Consider the following 22,880-nt stretch of genomic DNA (forward strand, 5'->3'; position numbering starts at 1 on the left):
AAGGTTATAACACGAAATATATTTCAAATCACTTCTAAAATCTTTATCAATCATCAATTTAATCGGAAACGGCAACACGAACCCGAATTTGATCCAAGAACATAGTTTGACTTTTTATTTCAAAATTTTTGACTCAAAAATTCGAAATCAATACTTCGAATTGTGACCTGAAACATTACATCAATTTCAACCATATGAATCCTAACTTAACTGCTATTTTAGATTTTGGAAAATCGTTTGAATTTGCGTTTTCACCAAAAAGCTAAATATACCGAGTTCATCGAGCTGTTTATAAAAAAAATATATATCTGTTTTTAAAAAAAAAAGAAGTAAAGAAGGCAGTGTAAGATTGATATATGTACGATTAATATTTCCATAAATCGGATGCCATTGATTGATATAAGAGGACTATGGCTCGACATGAATAATCACGCAGAGGAAAAACAAACAGAAAAAAATAAAAGACTTTTTAACAGATAAAGACTGATTCATGTATCATGCGTAATTTATGTCCCTTTTATTTTATTTATATTATATTTAATTAATATTAATATTTAATAATTATATTAATAATTCTATTATTAATAATAAGAATACCAATAATAATACTAATAGGAATAATAATATTAATAATCATAATATCAAATAATACTACTAATAATATTAATAATTAAAATAATAATAACTATAATGATAATAAATATAATTCCAATAATAATAACAATAAGAATAATTTTAGTAATGATAATAAAAATGATAATAATATTAACAATACTAATAATACTACTAATTATAATAATAATATTAATGATATCAATAAATTTGATAATGATAATAATATAACAACTCTACATAACAAATTTCATATTTATATGTTATATGTAATAATATTATTAATACTGATATTACTATTAATATTTATTTTAATGTACGTGATATAATAATTGAGCGTTACCATTGTTTACGAAATAAATTTGAAATCACAAAATATATTTTTAATATACTTTATTTATATACATAAATATGTTTTAAATATTAATTATCTTAATATCATATTTTTTTATTTTATTTTATATTTACAAAGCTTTAATATAATATTTCAAATTATAATTCAATTTGTTATTATATATATTCATATGTTTAAATATTTATGTATCTATTTACAAATAGTGGTTCGTGAATCGTCGGAACTAGTCAAAGGTCAAATGAATTCATGAGAACAATTCAAAAACTTTGAGACTCACATTACATACTTTGCTTATCGTGTCAAAAACATATAAAGATTAAGTTTAAATTTGGTCAGAAATTTCCGGGTCATCACAAATTACACCAATTATCCTTCTATGTAATCCCCCCTGTTTTAATGAGATATGAATATTAATTTACCCACTTGATCAGAATGAATAATCAATTACCCAACCCGAATAATTAATTAAATGATCGTAAAAGATGTCGTATAAACGTCACTAAATAGAACATACATAATCATTTTAATAATTATTAGATTAACTAATTGGAAGATAGGTTCGACAAGTTCCAATGAGTTGTCGATCAATTAGACAATACCCTATATCTAATAATAGTCATAGTCCAATGTCCACAAGTGTCGGTCTTTTGTCCAAACCCTAATTATGGTACAAAATCTAATAACCCAATCTTAATTTTTAGTCTAACATCACGATTACTTTGGCTCAAATAAGCATAATAATAACTTAGTTACGAGACATTAATTTAAAAAGGAAGAACATAGCTTACAGTGGTATTTAATCGCGTAGCGTTACCCGAACAGAATTTTGACTTAAAACCCGTAAAACATTTCTTACAATAACCCAATTATTATTAAACTTAAATTAAAATTAAAATTATAAATATATATATTTATGTTACAGATGAAGAGAAGAGAAAAAGATATATCAAATACATCGAATTCGCTGGCTTTTATAGATGTGGCCTCATAATTGAAGCCATACGATCGCATGGAAATGCTTCTTCCAGGCCATGCGATCGCATGGCCAGCTGGATCCAGGTCAATCTCTTTTGTTTCTAGCTTGTCGACGTTTTATTTAAATATATATAATATATAAATAATTTATATAATTGTTTAAATATTATATTTTATTCTTGTGCATAGTAGACTTGTAATTTTTAGTCCGATGCGTCGTGCGTTGATAGTTGCCTCAGGTCCCGGTTCCGGATTTTCGAACGTCCTTGCGTACTATTTAATATCTTGTACTTTGTGTTTTGCGGCTTGTACTTTTGTAATTTTGAGACGTTTCTCATCAAGAAATTGAACCACTTGAATTGTACTTTGTACTTCAAATCATCGTTTTCGCCTTTTGTCTTCTCACTTATTTATTTAAACGAATATTACTTGAAAATAGAACAATTGTAACTGAAAACTTTACATATTGGAAAGATATTGCGCCTGAATATATGTTCATTTGTAGCACTATCAGATACGTTTTTACTCCTACAAGCCAAATTAAAATTACCAAACCAAATCCCATTCTTGCTTTGGATCGAGCTGTTATAAATTAATTAGTGGGCTTGACTAAAACGTGATTGGGCCGTGTTCCTTTGGGCCATATCAAATCTAGTTGTTTCCTATCTTGAACGAGGCCCAACTAACTGTTGTGGCAAATGAATGTATACTTCTGCTATTATACGATCTCCTCTGGTTCCTTCATCCTTCTAATCGTCAAACTACTACTCGGTGTCTTGTAGGGTTAAAACGTGAATAACAAAAATAAAGATGATCATGGGTGTTAAGATAATAAAGATGTCGATGATGATTATGAAAATTTATGATGATGATCATGGAAGAATGATTATGATAGTGATACGTTTGATGATGATGATTAGGAAGAGGCTATAAGGTTAATGATTTTATGTTGTAGAAAAAGAAAAAGAACACTAGATTAATGGGTTTTAATTTAAGAAGAAGATAACAGAAGTAAATGGGTTAGATAAATTAAACTCATGTATTAAAACAGAAATGAATTGGTGGAGGAATGGTTAGGGAATTGGTGGATGAATGAGAGGTCACGGGTTCGAGTCCTGTCCGGTGTATCTTTTTAGGAAAAGCTTTTTGAGGTAGTTATTATATTTTTATTATTATTATTATTATTATTATTATTATTATTATTATTATTATTATTATTATTATTATTATTATTATCATTATTATTATTATTATAAATAAAATGACTAATATCATTATTACCAAAAATTATTATTTTCAATATCATTATTAAATCTAATTATTAGTATTATTATCTTTATTTTAGAATTATTATACTTATTAAGTTTACAAACAAAAGGGATTTATATATAAAAAGTATAATACATACTATATTTTTATATGAAATATTATTAACTATAATGATAACTAAATTACATATAGTATATAAATATATTTAATAATATCAACATATATATATATATATATATATATATATATATATATATATATATATATATATATATATATATATATATATATATATATATATACGAGACATATAATTTATATCACTAATAATTATATATGAATTTATTCGAATACAATTATATGTATTAATATATATATAACTGATATATGTTCGTGAATCCGAGGCCAACCTTACATTGTTCAGTTTTGTAGTATAAATATTTTTACTACAAAATATCGTATGGTGAGTTCATTTTATTCCCTTTTACTCTTTACATTTTGGGACTGAGAATACATGCGCTGTTTTTACAACTGCTTTATTAAATGCTTTTGAAATATATTTTTGAACTGTGAATACATGAAATGCTTTTATAAATGTTTGACGAGATAGACACAAGCAAAACATTCCTCGAATGAATTATTATGCAGACGGAAGTTCTGTGGATTATTATTGAATTAGTTAAACGTGATAATTGCCACTAATTGTTGTGAATATTTTTCTCCTGATTATTATTGCTTGGTAACCTAAGAATTAGAATCGGGTATGACCCTAATTCACGCGAATCATAAAGGTAGCTACCGGGTTTAACACCCCCACCCAGAATGTTCACTAGACGAAAAAGCTAGTGGGCGTGGTGTTTAGTACTTCGAAGTTTATATATTATACAGACGAGTTGTTCTATTTTGGGGATATTATTTATGCGAATTATATGTTAAGGTCGGTTACCAAGCCAAGCAATGAATGAAAAGTGAATGTTATGTATCGAGAGAATGATTTTATACACAGGTTATGTGTATGATATTTTTGTACACGAGATATGTGTACGGTTACTAAGATTTATGAAAATGGTTTCGTACACGAGATAGGTGTACTGTATTTAAATCTTGTGGTCTATCAAAATGATGAATTTTATTGTTTACGATAAACTTATGAACTCATCAACCTTTTGGTTGATACTTGAAAGCATGTTTATTCTCAGGTATGAAAGAAATCTTCTGCTGTGCATTTACTCATTTAGAGACATTACTTGGAGTCAATCATCGCAATGGGACCAGATGTTGGTGACTTCATCCAGATGGATTAGTACAGGGTCTGACATGTGGTATCAGAGTGGTGGTCTTAGCGAACCAGGTCTTGCATTAGTGTGTCTAACAGATAGTTGTTTAGATGCATTAGTGGGTCTGGACTTCGACCGTGTCTGCATGTCAAAAGTTTTGCTTATCGTTTCGTGTCAAAAATTACCTGCTTATCATTTTTAGGGAATCACATGCTTATCATTCTTAGTCTAGACACATCTTACTGCATTGATTGCATGAATAGTGTATAGACAAAATTCATATCTTAGCGTATCTGCCAATTCATATCTTAGCGTATCTATTACTGTAAACCTTGCCTGATATATTCCTTGATTTCCTCTTTAATCTATGGGATCTTCTGTACTATATACAGGTATTCTATGTAGTTAGAATATCATCCGATATCCGAAAATCATTTCATATCGAAAAATCCTTTATTCAATCATACGAAATGGAACTCGTCATTAGTTCAAGCTCCTCGGATTCTGACAGCTATTCTGACATGGATGTTCACCTAAGCTCTGAAAGCAGCTTCACTAGAATGAATCAACCAATCAACCATCCCCAATTCATCTAATGGGTTCGTGATCTACTTAATCATTGGAGACAAGAAAAAGGTGATCCTTTCCACCCACCGAATTCCCCTCTTGGCGAAGAACCTGAAGCACTTACTGGTGAACCTATTTGAAACACCATTTTCAGCCTCATTTCCAGGGTAGCTCATCACGATTATATTTTATCCACAATTCTAGATCTTATTTATCCGCTCGTTCCGACCGACAATAATCCCGGAGTAATAGCAGAAGCCAACGAGCTTCGCGCCCGAGTTGTAGCTTTGGAAAATATGGTGCAAAATGTACCAGCTTCAGCAACGTCACTAGCATTAACAGTACCATTACCACTAACAGCAATATCCGCATCCCACACCTCAACATCACAATCTGTCCCACGAGCATCAACATCATACGCACCATAGATACCAAGGAGTACCAACAACAATGAACGATGAAGTATTGATCCATAACTTCATTGAAGAAATATTCTGCGAAGAATATGTGGTTTCTAAAAGTTTTAGAGATTATTTATTCTAGCTCAAACCAAAAAGCAAATGAGTTTAATATCATATTAACTTATTAAATCCATGATTGCATCTGAAGAAAATATATATGCAAGTATATTTTCATAAATATTGTAATTAGAAATTCTTTTGTACAAACTGTTAATGGTGAAAATATTTTAACGGGTAGGTAATACCCGAGGAATATTTAGATTGCACATTAATCCGTTACACGGTACATTCTGCGAATCTGATTCAACAGTCATTTACTACCCTACTTACATCCACAGATATACGAATCCGTTCACCACAGAATAACCATTTTTATTCAAACTCATATTTGAATTTTGACTTATCAGAATCCAACAAGTGGCATAATGAAGAAAACATTGGACAAAATAAAATTTGTTCGAAACAAACAAATTAACTATGAGGAAAATTTTGTTAAGAATCCACGCTAACTGTTTCCAACTAACTGTTCCTGGCTAACTGATTACATTTTATTTATCGCAATTTATTTATCGTAATTTATATTCTCGCAATTTAATTTATCGTCATTTAATTTCTGTTATTTATTTCACGCACTTTAAATATCGGGACACGCATACAAGGTTTCGACATATCATATCAACGCATATATATATGTTATTTGGAATAACCATATACACTCTATATGCAGTAATGCTTGAGTTAGCTATACAGGGTTGAGGTTGATTCTAAATAATATATATACTTTGAGTTGTAATCGAGTCTGAGACATGTACACAGGTCACGATACGTATTAATTAATTCGAATATTATATATTAAACTATATATGAATTATTGGACTGTTAACTGTGGACTATCGACTGTGGACTAATAACATTGGACAATTAAATGAATTAAAATATTGATTATAACATATGAAACTAAACATCTCTTCAAGTTTGCCACTTGATTTCATCTTAAACCTCATTTGTATCTTGAAGATTACAATATGCGTTCAAACCTGTCATGATTCTTGAAAATACCTCAATCGAGAGGATGAACCAATCGCACTTTATCTACGGAAGAAAAGATTTATGCATATAGTTATGCACCTGAAAACACTCGGAACCTGAGTAAACGTGTAACATGTATCTGTGCTAATTCATTTAGTGTTATTATTCCCCAAAATAACTTGATAATTCTTTTTAAAGTAGCAAATTTTGTCACAGCTCCAGCAAGACAACTTTGACTTTTCGTTCGAAACAACCTTATCATAACCTTGATATATACGCGTACTCTTTTATTGTTACCGGGGAACCTTTTATATTCCACCATATTACCATCAGCGTTTAATCATCTAAAAACACAATTCTCCTGAAACCACCTCGGATTGATAACCGATGATTCAGATAATGTAGCATTAAATGCAGAGGAAACAGAAAATTTGTAGATGGTCTAAACGGCTAAAAGTTTGATGATAAAGAAGGGAGTGTTAGGAACGCTCGATAGAAAATTTGGTACTGAAAAATAAATTGAGCAAACCATGAAGGAGAACAAGGCCAAATACAAGGACCATACCATATATTCAACGAATCCAGGTAATTCTGGATTCGATGAAACCTTCAACGAATATCTTGCTCCGTACTCATGTTAAAATCTTGCGGAAAATCTTTCTTCATCAACCATCGAACTTAGAAATTCCAAAATATCATCATAAATATCTTTGATATTTCTGAAGATATTTTCATAAATATTCTCGTCCAAAATTATTTATCTCTTTGTGCAATCTATATTACATCATAAAGGAAACTACTTTAATTTCTAACTTTCTTTAAAATTTAAGTTTGAATTATGAATGATTTTGAAATGTTTTCATAAAGATCCAATTTCCTTAAGGATCTAAATTTTCATAGTCATGTGGGACTGTAAACCACATCGTTACTACCATTGTTCATACCGCCGTATAGAAATCACTGATGTACAAAGTGTGAAGAATAAAGAAGTGATTCTAATATATTTTTATTTCAAGACTATATTGCTTGAGGACAAGCAACGCTCAAGTGTGGGAATATTTGATAATGCTAAAAACGAACATATATTTCATAGCATTATCCCTCAAGAAAGACAAACTTTTAGTTGCAATTGTTCTATTTACAAGTGATATTCGTTTAAATAATAAAAGGTGAAGACAAAAGATAGATTCGACAAATTGAAGACGCAAACGACCAAAAAGCTCAAAAATACAAAATACAATCAAAGTGGTTCCAATTATTGATGAGAAACGTCTCAAAATTACAAGAGTACAAGATACGAAATGCAAAGTACAAGATATTAAATTGTACGCAAGGACGTTCGAAAAACCGGAACCGGGATCAGAGTCAACTCTCAACGCTCGACGCAACGGACTAAAAATTACAAGTCAACTATGCACATGAATATAATATAATATATAATTAATTCTTAAAATTAATATATATATATATTATATTATATATTATAAATGTCGGCAAACAAGAAAACAAACTCATGTGAGCTGATACCTACCTCCATGCGATCGCATGGCCTGTAGGCTTATTTTCCATGCGATTGCATGGCCCTGAAATCCAGGCGACACCCCTATAAATTCGCAGTTTGGTTGATCAAATATCCAGATATCCATCTCTCTATCTATCAAACGTATATATATATATATATATATATATATATATATATATTATTTTAATTTTAATTTTAATTTTAAATTCTAATAATAAGGGTATGTTAGCGAATGTTGTAAGGGTGTAAGTCGAAATTCTGTCCGTGTAACGCTACACTATTTTTAATCATTGTAAGTTATGTTCAACCTTTTTAAATTAATGTCTCGTAGCTAAGTTATTATTATGCTTATTTAATGCCGAAGTAATCGTGATGTTGGGCTAAATATTAAAATTGGGTAATTGGGCTTTGTACCATAATTGGGGTTTGGATAAAAGAACGACACTTGTGAAAATTAGACTATGGGCTATTAATGGGCTTTATATTAACTAAATGATACCTTGTTGATTTAATATATAGACTTATAATTTGACGTATTTATTTATAACCACATACGCTTGACTGTGCACGGTGGGCGGGATATCTATAAATACCAATAATTGTTCATTTAACCAGATACGGAACTGGATTAATAGTTAATAGACTTGTTGAAATAGGGGTGTATTACATTCAAGGGTAATTGGTGTAATTGTTAACAAAGTAGTAAAACCTTGGACTACACGCAGTCGATAACCTGGTGTATTCATTAAACAAAGTATTAAGACCTTGTTACAATTCGAATCCCCAATTAGTTGGAATATTTGACTTCGGGAATAAGGATAATTTAACGAGGACACTCGCACTTTATATTTATGACTGATGGACTATTATGGACAAATCCGTATGGACATATCGAATAATCCAGGACAAAGGACAATTAACCCATGGTAATAAAACTAAAATCAACACGTCAAACATCATGATTACGGAAGTTTAAATAAGCATAATTTATATATTTCATATTTAATTGCACTTTTAATTATCGCACTTTTATTTATTGTCATTTTATTTATTTGCATTTTTAATTATCGTTCTCTTTAATTATCGCAATTTTATTTTATCGCACTTTTATTTATCGCAATTTCATTATCGTTATTTACTTTACGCTTTAAATTAAGTTATATTTATTTTTAATATTTTACATTAGGTTTTAACTGCGACTAAAGTTTTAAAATCGACAAACCGGTCATTAAATGGTAAAAACCCCCTTTGATAATAATAATACTACTTATATATATTTTTGTATTTTTACAATTATAAGTTATAAATATAGCGTTAAGCTTGGCTAGAGTTCCCTGTGGACGAACCGGACTTACTAAAAACTACACTACTGAACGATTAGGTACACTGCCTATAAGTGTTGTAGCAAGGTTTAGGTATATCTACTCTATAAATAAATAAATAACTTGTGTAAAATTGTATCGTATTTAATAGTATTTCCTTGTAAAAATATATAACTATTTTATACACCACCTCCCACACATCAAGTATTTTTGGCGCTTCTACCGGGGAAAGTTAAACGCCGAAAGCGCAACGCTAAATATAAAAAAAAAATTTATAAAGTTCCTTTTTGTAAAATTATACGTTTTAATTATTAAAAACCAAAAATATACAAAAATATAAAAAAAATCTATATATTTATTGTTAAGAGTTGTTAAAAATTTATAAAAGTATTTTTATTTTAGTTTTTAAAATAAAATTTTTATTTAAGTTATTTATTTATTTTTTTATTTAAAATAAAACAGAAAAACAAAAAAAAAATTTAAAAACACTCGAGGCCCGGTACTGTATCAGCCCAGAACCTGGCCCGAAACCCTAGCTCATGCGACCGCATGAGCCCGAAGGCAAAAATTCATGCGATCGCATAAACGTAACTGACACGCCAGGTTTGACCTTAACTCTGCATTAATTACGGAGTATTATTTATTATTATTAATAAAACCCTAATTAGGGTATTGTTATTATATTATTTAGTTTATTTTGTATTTTTTTTAGTTTTAATTAGTTTAATTAGTTTTAATAAATTATAAAATTAATAGTTTTATAAAATAAATAATATAAAAATAATATGTTTATAAAAATTGTATTTTTACAACTTTAAGTATATTTTTATATTTTGTACCCTTTTAATCGTTTATTCATAATATTTGTATTTTTCGCTCGTAGTTAGTTTTAAGTTATAGTTTTTCCCATAGTTATTTTTATTTTTAGATTTTTAGGCTTTGCCGTAAAATCCCTTAAGTACTTTTTCTTTAGACTAAGATTTAGGTGCTTTAGAATTTTGCGACGCTGTTTTTATATTTTAGTACTTTTTAAGTTATTGCCATTTTGGATATAGAATTTATTTTAAGCTTTAATATTTTTAGACGCAACTTTTAATTCTTAGTTTTTAGTTCCTTTTTAATTTTCGACGCGCTACGTTCTTTTTATTATTTTTTGACTATTTATTTTTCGACGTTTTTCGACGCGCTCTAGTTTTTAGGACTTAGATTTTTTCTATTTCTTCTCTAAAATTTCTTTAGATTTCAATGAAAAATTATTTTAAGTGGTTAAATTGATAGACATCCAAATTTTCTGCTTCGTAGTAATAGTTGGATTTGTTAGTGGCTGAGTTGTGAGCTTTCGATTTAAAGGGTTCTGGCTCCCTGCTACATCTATTGGCTATTTGAAACGTGGGCAAAAGCAGAAAAGTCTATTAATTTGATAACTTATATAATTTTTATCTTTTATAACTAATAGGATATTCAGTGAATGCACCGAGCAAAACGTTCACCACCTTTTGTACGTTCACCACCTGTAACTCGATCAAGACATCTAGCAAATATTGTCGCCGTTGATTTTTCTTTAGAATCGTCATCCAGTCGACCAAGTACTCCAAATCAAATTTTCGATAATCCATTTTTTGAACCCGACCTCATAATTGAGAATCCGGAGGATCTTTAGGGACAATTCAGAGATCCTGAACCATTAATCTTTCCTCCGGAACCACCAATCATTCAAATGGAGATTGTCGAGGAACCAACCATTAAATCAGAATCCTATAGTGATTCAGATTCAACAAATTCAATCATGGAAAATCTGAACCTCTAAGTATGGAAGACCGAACGCGAGCTAAATGCACTGGCCAAGGTCACGCAATTACTCAACCAGACATTAATGCGCCATATTATGAAATCAAAGGACAAATTTTACACGTGGTAACTAATCAATGCCAATTTAGTGGTGCACCGAAGGAAGATCCAAATGAACATCTTTGAACCTTTAATAGGATCTGTACACTATTTAAAATCCGAGAAGTGGAGGATGAACAGATATATCTCATGTTATTTCCCTGGACTTTAAAGGGAGAAGCCAAAGATTGGTTAGAATCGTTACCTGAAGGGGCGATTGATACATGGGATGTTTTAGTTGAAAATTTTCTTAAACAATTCTTTCCGGCATCTAAAGCCGTGAGACTTCAAGGAGAAATTATTACGTTTACGCAAAAGCCAAATGAAACTCTATATGAAGCATGGACAAGATTTGGAAAGATATTGAGGGGATGTCCGCAATATGGTTTAGACACTTGTCAAATAGTACAAATATTCTACCAAGGATGCGACATCACTACAAGAAAAGACATCGATATAGCAGCTGGTGGTTCCATTATGAAGAAAACAGCAACTGACGCTTACAAAATTATTGATAACACTGCTTCACACTCACATGAGTGGCACCAAGAAAAAGATATCGTTAGATCATCTAAAGTAGCTAGAGCCGATTCTAGCCATGACTTAGATTCCATTTCTGCAAAGATAGATGCTGTCGAGAGACGAATGGAAAAGATGACTAAAGATATCCACTCAATAAGAATTAGTTGTGAGAAGTGTGGAGGACCACATTTGACAAAAGATTGTCTCAGTATTGAACTAACAATGGAACAAAGAGAGAATGTTTCATACATAAACCAAAGGCCTGGAAATAATTATCAGAATAATTATCAACCGCCAAGACCAATCTACAATCAAAACCAGAATTATAACCGAAATGTTACATACAACAACCAACAAGGTCCAAGCAATCAACAAGTATCCAACAATACTTACAATCAGCAAAGACCTATTTTTCAAAGCAAACCACCACAAACCGATGATAAAAATACAAATTTAGAAGATATGATGTCGAAGCTAGTTGAATCTCAAACTCATTTTTTCACATCTCAGAAACAAACTAATGAACAAAATGCTCAAGCATTTAGAAATCAACAAGCTTCTATTCAAAATCTTGAACAGGAAGTAAGCAACCTAGCAAGGTTGATAGGTGAAAGAAAACCGAAAAGTTTACCTAGTGATACAAATGCTAACCCCAGGAATGAAATAGCTAAAGCCATTACCACAAGAAGTGGTATTACACTTAAACCACCTGAAATGCCTGTAATTTCTGATGAAGCTATTCATACTCCACAAGAACCACAACCTGAACAAGATAAGGAAAAAGAACCGGTAGTTGAAAAGGTTAATGAAGATAACACAGTTAAGGCTAAACCTTATGTTAAACCATACCAACCACCACTTCCTTACCCGAGTAAAATGAGAAAAAAGAGACTTGAAGCCGAGCAATCCAAATTCTTGGATATGTTTAAACAGATAAATGTCAATATTCCTTTCATTGATGTGATTTCAGGAATGCCTAGATATGCTAAATTTCTAAAAGATCTAATCACAAATAGAAAGAAAATGGAAGAACTCTCGGCTGTTACTATGAATGCTAATTGTTCTGCAGTGCTGTTGAATACGATACCAGAAAAATTATCTGATCCAGGAAGTTTTACAATTCCATGTTTTCTGGGTAGTCTTAGTTTAATAGAAGCATTGGCAGATTTAGGTGCTAGTATAAATTTAATGCCGTATTCACTATACGCTAAACTAGACCTTGGAGAATTGAAACCAACACGAATAATCATACAACTAGCCGATCGATCAGTAAAATATCCTAGAGGGATAATGGAAAACAAGCTAGTTAAAGTTGGTACTTTAGTATTTCTAGTAGATTTTGTTATTCTGGACATGGAAGAAGATTCTCGAGTTCCTCTCATATTAGAAAGGCCATTCTTAAACACGGCTAAAGCAATAACAGACGTGTTCGGTAAGAAATTGATTCTAAGTATAGAGGACGAGAGTGTTACCTTTTCAGTTGATAGAGCCATGCAACAACCTCAATCTGCAGATGATACATGTTATTATATTCAAACTATAGATTCACATGCATAATTGTTAGAAGAATTTTTAGAATTACAAGGAACAGGAGAATGTTCTTTAGGAGAAGGAACTGAACAAATTGATGAAACTGAAATGTTAGCTACACTTATAGCTAATGGATATGAACCAACAACAGAAGAAATTCAAATGCTAAAAGAAGAAGACAGATATCGATACAAATCATCGATAGAAGAACCACCGACATTAGAGTTAAAGCCACTTCCAAACCATTTGGAATATGCTTATTTACATGGTGAATCCGAATTACCTGTAATAATATCATCTTCTCTTACTAAAAATGAAAAATCTCAACTCATTTCTGTGCTAAAAGCTCATAAACTAGCTATTGCATGGAAAATTCATGATATTAAAGGAATAAGTCCTTCGTATTGCACACATAAAATCCTTATGGAAGAAGGTCATAAAATGTATGTGCAATGCCAACGAAGACTAAATCCTAATATGCAAGATGTTGTTAAGAAAGAAATTATTAAACTGCTTGATGCAGGTTTAATTTATCCAATCTCTGATAGTCCATGGGTAAGCCCAGTTCAATGCGTACCTAAGAAGGGTGGTATGACTGTCATCACAAATGAAAAAAATGAGCTTATTCCTACTAGGACTATAACAGGATGGCGTATTTGTATTGATTATAGAAAATTAAATGACGCCACCAGAAAAGATCACTTTTCCTTACCTTTCATTGATCAAAAGTTGGAAAGATTAGCCGGAAATAGTTACTATTGTTTTCTTGATGGTTTTTCGGGATATTTTCAAATTCCAATAGCACCCGAGGACCAAGAGAAAACCACATTCACGTGCCCTTATGGTACTTTTGCTTACAAACGCATGCCATTTAGACTTTGCAACGCCCCTGCAACCTTTCAAAGGTGCATGATGGCGATTTTTCACGACATGATAGAAGAATGCATGGAAGTTTTTGAAATGTCCCGTTCTTATTGATTAAAAACGCTCCATATTAATTGATTTCGTTGCGAGGTTTTGACCTCTATATGAGACGTTTTTCAAAGACTGCATTCATTTTAAAACATACCATAACCTTTATTTCATCAATAAAGGTTTAAAAAGCTTTATGTAGATTATCAAATAAAGATAATCTAAAATATCCTGTTTACACGCGACCATTACATAATGGTTTACAATACAAATATGTTACAACGAAATAAGTTTCTTGAATACAGTTTTTCACAATATCATACAAGCATGGACTCCAAATCTCGTCCTTATTTAAGTATGCGATAGTGAAAGCTCTTAATAATTACCTGAGAATAAACATGCTTAAAACGTCAACAAAAATGTTGGTGAGTTATAGGTTTAACCTATATATTATCAAATCATAATAATAGACCACAAGATTTCATATTTCAATACACATCCCATACATAGAGATAAAAATCATTCATATGGTGAACACCTGGTAACCGACATTAACAAGATGCATATATAAGAATATCCCCATCATTCCGGGACACCCTTCGGATATGATATAAATTTTGAAGTACTAAAGCATCCAATACTTTGGATGGGGTTTGTTAGGCCCAATAGATCTATCTTTAGGATTCGCGTCAATTAGGGTGTCTGTTCCCTAATTCTTAGATTACCAGACTTAATAAAAAGGGGCATATTCGATTTCGATAATTCAACCATAGAATGTAGTTTCACGTACTTGTGTCTATTTTGTAAATCATTTATAAAACCAGCATGTATTCTCATCCCAAAAATATTAGATTTTAAAAGTGGGACTATAACTCACTTTCACAGATTTTTTTACTTCGTCGGGAAGTAAGACTTGGCCACTGGTCGATTCACGAACCTATAACAAATATGTACATATATATCAAAGTATGTTCAAAATATATTTACAACACTTTTAATACATTTTGATGTTTTAAGTTTATTAAGTCAGCTGTCCTCGTTAGTAACGTACAACTAGTTGTCCACAGTTAGATGTACAGAAATAAATCGATATATATATTATCTTGAATCAATCCACGACCCAGTGTATACATATCTCAGTATTGATCACAACTCAAACTATATATATTTTGGAATCAACCTCAACCCTGTATAGCTAACTCCAACATTCACATATAGAGTGTCTATGGTTGTTCCGAAATATATATAGATGTGTCGACATGATAGGTCGAAACATTGTATACGTGTCTATGGTATCTCAAGATTACATAATATACAATACAAGTTGATTAAGTTATGGTTGGAATAGATTTGTTGCCAATTTTCACGTAGCTAAAATAAGTAGTTTTTACCAATTTTGTTTTGCTCGCCATTTCTTCGTTTCTAATCCGTTTTGAGTGATTTAAGCGGCCACAGTTTCGTATTGAACTTGAATTTATGAAACTAAATAGAAAAGGTATAGGTTTATAGTCAGAAATACAAGTTACAAGTCGTTTTTGAGAGAGATAGTCATTTCCGTCGAAAGAACGACATCTTGATGACTGTTTTGAAAAACATACTTTCACTTTGAGTTTAACCATGATTTTTGGATATGGTTTCATGTTCATAAGAAAAATCATTTTCCCAGAAGTATAGCTTTTAAATCAAAATTTTTCATAGTTTTTAATTATCCAAACCAAAACAGCCCCCGGTTGAAACTACGACGGCGTAAATCTGGTTTTATGGTGTTTATCATGTTTCCGGGTTTTAAATCATTAAGTTAGCATATCATATAGGTATAGATCATGTGTATATTTGATTTTAAAAGTGTAGTTAGAAGGATAAATTTATTTGCGAACAAGTTTAGAATTAACTAAACTATGTTCTAGTGATTACTAGTTTACCACTTCGAATATGATAGCTTTTTATGTATGAATCGAATGATGTTATGAACATCATTACTACCTTAAGTTCCTTGGATAAACCTACTGGAAAATAGAAAAATGGATTTAGCTTCAACGGATCCTTGGATGGCTCGAAGTTCTTGAAGCAGAATCATGACACGAAAACAAGTTCAAGTAAGATCATCACTTGAAATAAGATTGTTATAGTTATAGAAATTGAACCAAAGTTTGAATATGATTATTACCTTGTATTAGAATGATAACATACTGTAAGAAACAAAGATTTCTTGAGGTTGGTTGATCACCTTACAAGATTGGAAGTGAGCTAGCAAACTTGAAAGTATTCTTGATTTTATGTAACTAGAACTTGTAGAATTTATGAAGAACACTTAGAACTTGAAGTTAGAACTTGAAAGAGATCAATTAGATGAAGAAAATTGAAGAATGAAAGTTTTTGTAGGTGTTTTTGGTCGTTGGTGTATGGATTAGATATAAAGGATATGTAATTTTGTTTTCATGTAAATAAGTCATGAATGATTACTCATATTTTTGTAATTTTATGAGATATTTCATGCTAGTTGCCAAATGATGGTTCCCACATGTGTTAGGTGACTCAAATGGGCTGCTAAGAACTGATCATTGGAGTGTATATACCAATAATACATACATTTAAAAGCTGTGTATTGTACGAGTACGAATACGGGTGCATACGAGTAGAATTGTTGATGAAACTGAACGAGGATGTAATTGTAAGCATTTTTGTTAAGTAGAAGTATTTTGATAAGTGTCTTGAAGTATTTCAAAAGTGTATGAATACAAATTAAAACACTACATGTATATACATTTTAACTGAGTCGTTAAGTCATCGTTAGTCGTAATATGTAAGTGTTGTTTTGAGACCTTTAGGTTAACGATCTTGTTAAATGTTGTTAACCCAAAGTTTATAATATCAAATGAGATTTTAAATTATTATATTATCATGATATTATGATATATTAATATATCTTAATATGATATATGATGGAATACCACATGTAAACAAGTCACAAAACCCATTTGTGTATGTATGTTTAGAGAAAGCGGAAGCAATTTAAGTTTGCATGTGTATTTTAACCGTTTAAAGGTATTCCATTAAAGATCTAGTCTTGAAAAATATACTAAAATGTAAATAGAGCTAGTTAGGGTTTATACCTTCTCCTAAAATGGAGGTTGAAGCAAGATGAAGATGAGGATGATGAATAGCAAGTTTCTAACTTGAAACCTCAAGAGATAATACCCACAAGCCTTAGTATAACAACACCCTTGTATGTAGTTAGGATTTTTACACCAAATAAGCTTGAAATCAAACTTGAAGAACCCTTTTCCTTCTCTCCAAAATTCGGCCAAGAAAAGGAGGTTGGGAGGAGTTTTGGTTTTTCAAATTTGCAAGTAATGAAGTGTGAGAGGATGTGCCTAAAGTGATGTATCAAATGGAGTGTTTAAACAACCAAGGCAAGGCATGGGGTGGCTTGTCTTGGAGCCATAAAACCGCCACCCCCACCATTGGCTAACCAAATATTTTATTTTTCCTTTATTTTTCAAATTAATAAGATTAATTTGTTAAATAAAACCCCACTTGATACTTACACATTATTCTTTATAAAACCCATTATAAAGATATGTAAATATAATTATTTACTTGTACATCATAAGACTTATAAGCCACTTACAAGTTGTCTATGTGTTTCTTGCACATATACTTAATTTTATAACCATTTTATAAAATCATCACACTTACATTTATAATTATCCAAATAATTATTCAAGCATATTATCTTTAGAAACCAATTTCTAAAGTCAAAGCGTCTAGTATTTATTTTAAAGATCCATTCATTAAAACAAATACTTTTAAAAGTGTTGTTGGCTTGTTATTGGGTATGACCCGACTTGAATCATAACATATTGGCCACATTAATCAATTATGTCTCTCGGGCATATGAAATACCTTCAATCTCCCACTTGCACGAGAAACATAAGGAATTAATGCAAGTGACGGATACCACCTAACGACCGTCCATCACCCCCAATGTGTTATGACTTAGTGCCATTCAATAACATCATCCCTTTCGAGTTCCCATCTCGAATATGATTAGGTGAATCTTTCAATATATCCTTTCGTCCTAGATGTCATGTCAAATCCAAGAGACATAGAATGATCACTCTCTTATAGATTTAACTTTATCAGGCCTTAGACATCCGACTCTCAACGAATAAGAGGGACAAATTCCATCTTGACTACATACGTCCTAGACACTACACCTTGTACCATACCTGAAGCCTCCCTTATGTACTACCATATTTCAGAATAGCGAAGGAAAGAATCAAGGCACAATATTCGGTGAATATCCGAACCCAATATGTGTCTCAGGTCAGAGGATATAATGATATTCTCCTTTACTCAAGATTACATGTGATCAACCACAAAGGCTCCATATAGTAAATCTTGAGAGCGGGTCTTCCAATATTTGTGTCTCACAAATATCTATGAACCTTGGTTGCAACCTTGCCCTACATTCACCATTTGAATGTTAACCAATCCAAGTTCATAATAGTCTAGACCTCACACTTGTTCCCACAAATGTGATCAACTACGGAATTTAGAATAATAGTTTATTCATGGATAAAATATGCAAAATTGGAACATGACTCATAATTAAATTAATACCATAATTATATTAATGAGTTTGAACTAACTCGTTCCGTTACAATACTTAAAATAGATCAATTCCAATCACTAGAATATCGAAGCCCTAATGCACAAACATGTCCCTCATGTTTTGGCCCATGTAAAAGCTTCGTGAGTGGATCCGCAACATTTTGATCTGTGTGAACTTTGTGAATACATATCTTTCCTTTTTCAACCTCATCCCTAATGTAGTTGAATCTTCGCTCAATGTGACGAGTCTTTTGATGAGCACGAGGTTCCTTGATTTGAGCAATCGCACCCTCGTTGTCACAAAAGATCTCAAGAGGGTCCTGAATGGAAGGGACCACTCCTAAGTCGTCTATGAATTTCTTCATCCATGCAGCTTCCTGAGCTGCCAGTGAGGCGGCAATGTACTCCGACTCTGTAGTGGATAACGCAACAACTTCCTGTTTTGAGCTCTTCCAAGAGACTGCACCACCATTTAACATGAAGACATAACCGGATTGTGATCGAGAGTCATCTCGATCAGTTTGGAAACTCGCGTCCACGTAACCTTTTACAGCGAGTTCTTCCTCACCAGACCCATATATTAGAAACATATCCTTAGTCCTTCTAAGGTATTTCAATATACATTTAACCGCAGTCCAATGACTATTTCCCGGGTTATTCTGGTATCTACTTGTCAGGCTTAGGGCGCATGACACATCCGGTCTAGTACATATCATTGCATACATGATAGACCCAATAGCAGATGCGTATGGGACTTTCTTCATTCTCTCTTGCTCATCTTTCGTGGTAGGACACTGAGATGAACTGAGAATGGTTCCCTTTTGAATAGGTACCAAACCTTTCTTAGAGTTTTCCATCTTGAACCTTTTCAAGATTTTATCAATGTATGCACTTTGACTTAAACCTATTAATCTCTTGGATCTATTCCTATAGATCCCAATCCCCAATATGTATTGTGCTTCTCCAAGATCCTTAATAGAGAAGCAACTCTTTAGCCAAGTTTTGACTCCTTGCATTGTAGTAATATCATTCCCAAACAATAATATATCATCCACATATAACACAAGGAACATTATAGAGCTCCCACTAGCCTTCTTGTACACACAAGCTTCATCACCATTTTTAATGAAGCCAAATTTCTTTGCCTCTTCATTAAAGCGATGATTCCACATTCTAGATGCTTGTTTCAATCCGTAGATTGATTTCTTCAACTTGCATACCTTTTTAGGATTTTTCGGATCAACAAAACCTTCGGGCTGTACCATATAAACATCTTCCTCAAGATATCCATTTAGGAAAGCGGTTTTGACATCCATTTGCCATATTTCATAGTCATAGTGAGCAGCAATGGCAAATAATATCCTAATAGACTTTAGCATTGCCACTGGCGAGAAAGTTTCATCATAATCAACCCCTTGAGTTTGAGTGAAACCTTTTGCTACAAGTCTAGCTTTGTATGTATCCAAGTTTCCATGTATGTCGGTTTTCTTCTTGAAAAGCCATTTGCAATCAACTAGCTTGGAGCTAGGAGGTTGCACAACAAGTTCCCAAACTTGGTTTTCATACATGGATTGCATCTCGGCGTTCATGGCTTCCTGCCATTTATCTTTATCAATTCTTGATAAAGCATCCTTGTAGTTTGTCGGTTCATCCAAATCAACCGTATAGCAACCTTCCACGAGAAACCCATATCTCTCGGGAGGATTACTAATCCTACTAGATCTTCGAACGTCTTGTGTACCTTGATCATCCACTTGATCATTTTCAACATCCTCATGTTGAGTACTAGTGCCAACCAATTGTGTATCATCGGCTTGATCTTGTACCTCTACAAGATCTATCTTCCTTTCACCATCACCTTCCATAAGGAACTTGGTTTCAAGGAATTCCGCTTTCCGAGCAACAAATACCGTTTGCTCGGATGGATCATAGAAGTAATATCCCATGTCATCTTTGGGATATCCTATGAAGATACACTTTGTGGATCGAGCATGTAGCTTATTTGCTACATAACGCTTAGGATAAGCTTCACATCCCCATACTTTCAAGTATGAAAGAGAAGGAGGTTTTCCAAACCACATCTCATGAGGAGTTCGTTCCACCTTCTTGGTTGGGGCCATATTTAAAATACGAGCCGCGGAGCTTAGACAATAACCCCAAAATGATAGAGGTAACGAGCTTCTTGCCATCATAGATCGAACCATATCCATTAGGGTTCGGTTCCTCCTTTCGGAAACTCCATTAAGTTGGGGTGTTCCGGGTGGAGTAAGTTGTGAGATAATCCCACAACTCCTAAGATGATCTTGGAAGGCATCGCTTAGGTATTCACCTCCTCTATCGGTACGTAGTACCTTAATTGTCTTATTGAGTTGATTTTGTACTTCATTTTGATATTCTTTGAATGCTTCAAACGTTTCGTCCTTGTGTCTTAATAAGTAGACATATCCGAAACGACTAAAGTCATCAATGAAAGTAACAAAGTATCTTTCACCTTTCCTAGTCATGGGTTTAAAGGGTCCACATACATCCGAATGTATTAATCCTAATAAATCTTTAGCCCTTTCATAAGTCCCTTTGAAAGGTGCTTTAGTCATCTTGCCTTGTAAACAAGATTCACATACATCAAACGAATCCATTTCATTTGATTTCAAAAGTCCATACTTTTGAAGTGTATGCATTCGGTTCTTGTTTATGTGACCAAGGCGACAATGCCATAAATAGGAATCACTCAAATCCCTTTTGAGTTTCTTGGTGCTTGTATGGTATATAGAGCTCGATGATGCGTCATCATGAACCAATTCATAAATTCCATTTGAAGGCGAAGCCTTGAAATAGAATACATTGTCTTTAGAAACATGAATATCATCATCAATAAAATTAACAATGTAACCACATTGTTTTAAGCGAGAAATAGAAATAATGTTTCTACACAAATCCGGAGCATACAAAACATTTTCTAAAATAAGTTCCAATCCGCTTGAAAGCTTCAAAATAAAATCTCCTTGAGCTTTAACATGCACCTTTACACCATTGCCCATATAGAGACTTGATGTTCCCGCCTTATGATCACTTCTTTTGAACCCCTGCAAGGAATTGCAAATATGAGTTCCACATCCCGTGTCTAATACCCATGTATTAGAAGAAGTAATACTAAGCTCTATATATACCATATATATATTACCTGAGGTTTGCCCTGCATCCCTCTTGTCCTTCAACTCCTTAAGATAGACCGGACAGTTTCGTTTCCAATGACCCATCTCACCGCAACCGAAACATGGGTCTTCTTTGGGGTTTGCCTTCTCGGCTACCTTTTGCTTCTTAGCCTTGTTGATGGTTGGGGTAACCATCTTCCCTTTCCCTTTGCCTTGATGGGCGGGTCCTTTTCTCTTGGCCACCTTTAGCTTAGAGGTGTTACCTTTTGACCCACCTTGATCGATTGCAAACACGGGTAAAGCCCTTTTACCCATGCTAGTTTCCACCGTTCTAAGCATACCGTGAAGCTCACCTATGCTCTTATCCATCCCATTCATATTGTAATTAATTACAAATTGATCAAACCTTTTTGATAGGGAGTTTAGGATAAGATCGGTGGCTAACTCATTTGATATGTTTAGGTTAAGACGGTTAGCACGATCGATAAGGCTTTTCATCTTAAGTACATAAGATGAAACCGATTGGGTATCGTCCATACGACAAGCATGTAGCGCCCGAACCGTTTCGAAGCGCTCGACACGCGCTTGTTGGAGGAACATCTCCTTCAATTGCGTTATCATGTCGTATGCACTATGATGCTCGAAATCCTTTTGGAGTTCGGGTATCATAGTCCCAAGCATTAAGCATGAGACTTGAAGGGAGTCGTGGCAATACTTATCGTAAGAGGCCATTGCCTCCACATCATTCTCATCCGGTTGATCGGGAATGGGGTCCTCAAGTACATACGCTTTATCCTCTTGTTTGAGGACAATCCGAAGATTGCGGAACCAATCCATAAAGTTGGTATGGTTGAGTTTGTCTTTCTCGAGG

Source organism: Rutidosis leptorrhynchoides, chromosome 2 (assembly GCF_046630445.1).
Source record: "Rutidosis leptorrhynchoides isolate AG116_Rl617_1_P2 chromosome 2, CSIRO_AGI_Rlap_v1, whole genome shotgun sequence".
NCBI lineage: Eukaryota > Viridiplantae > Streptophyta > Magnoliopsida > Asterales > Asteraceae > Rutidosis > Rutidosis leptorrhynchoides.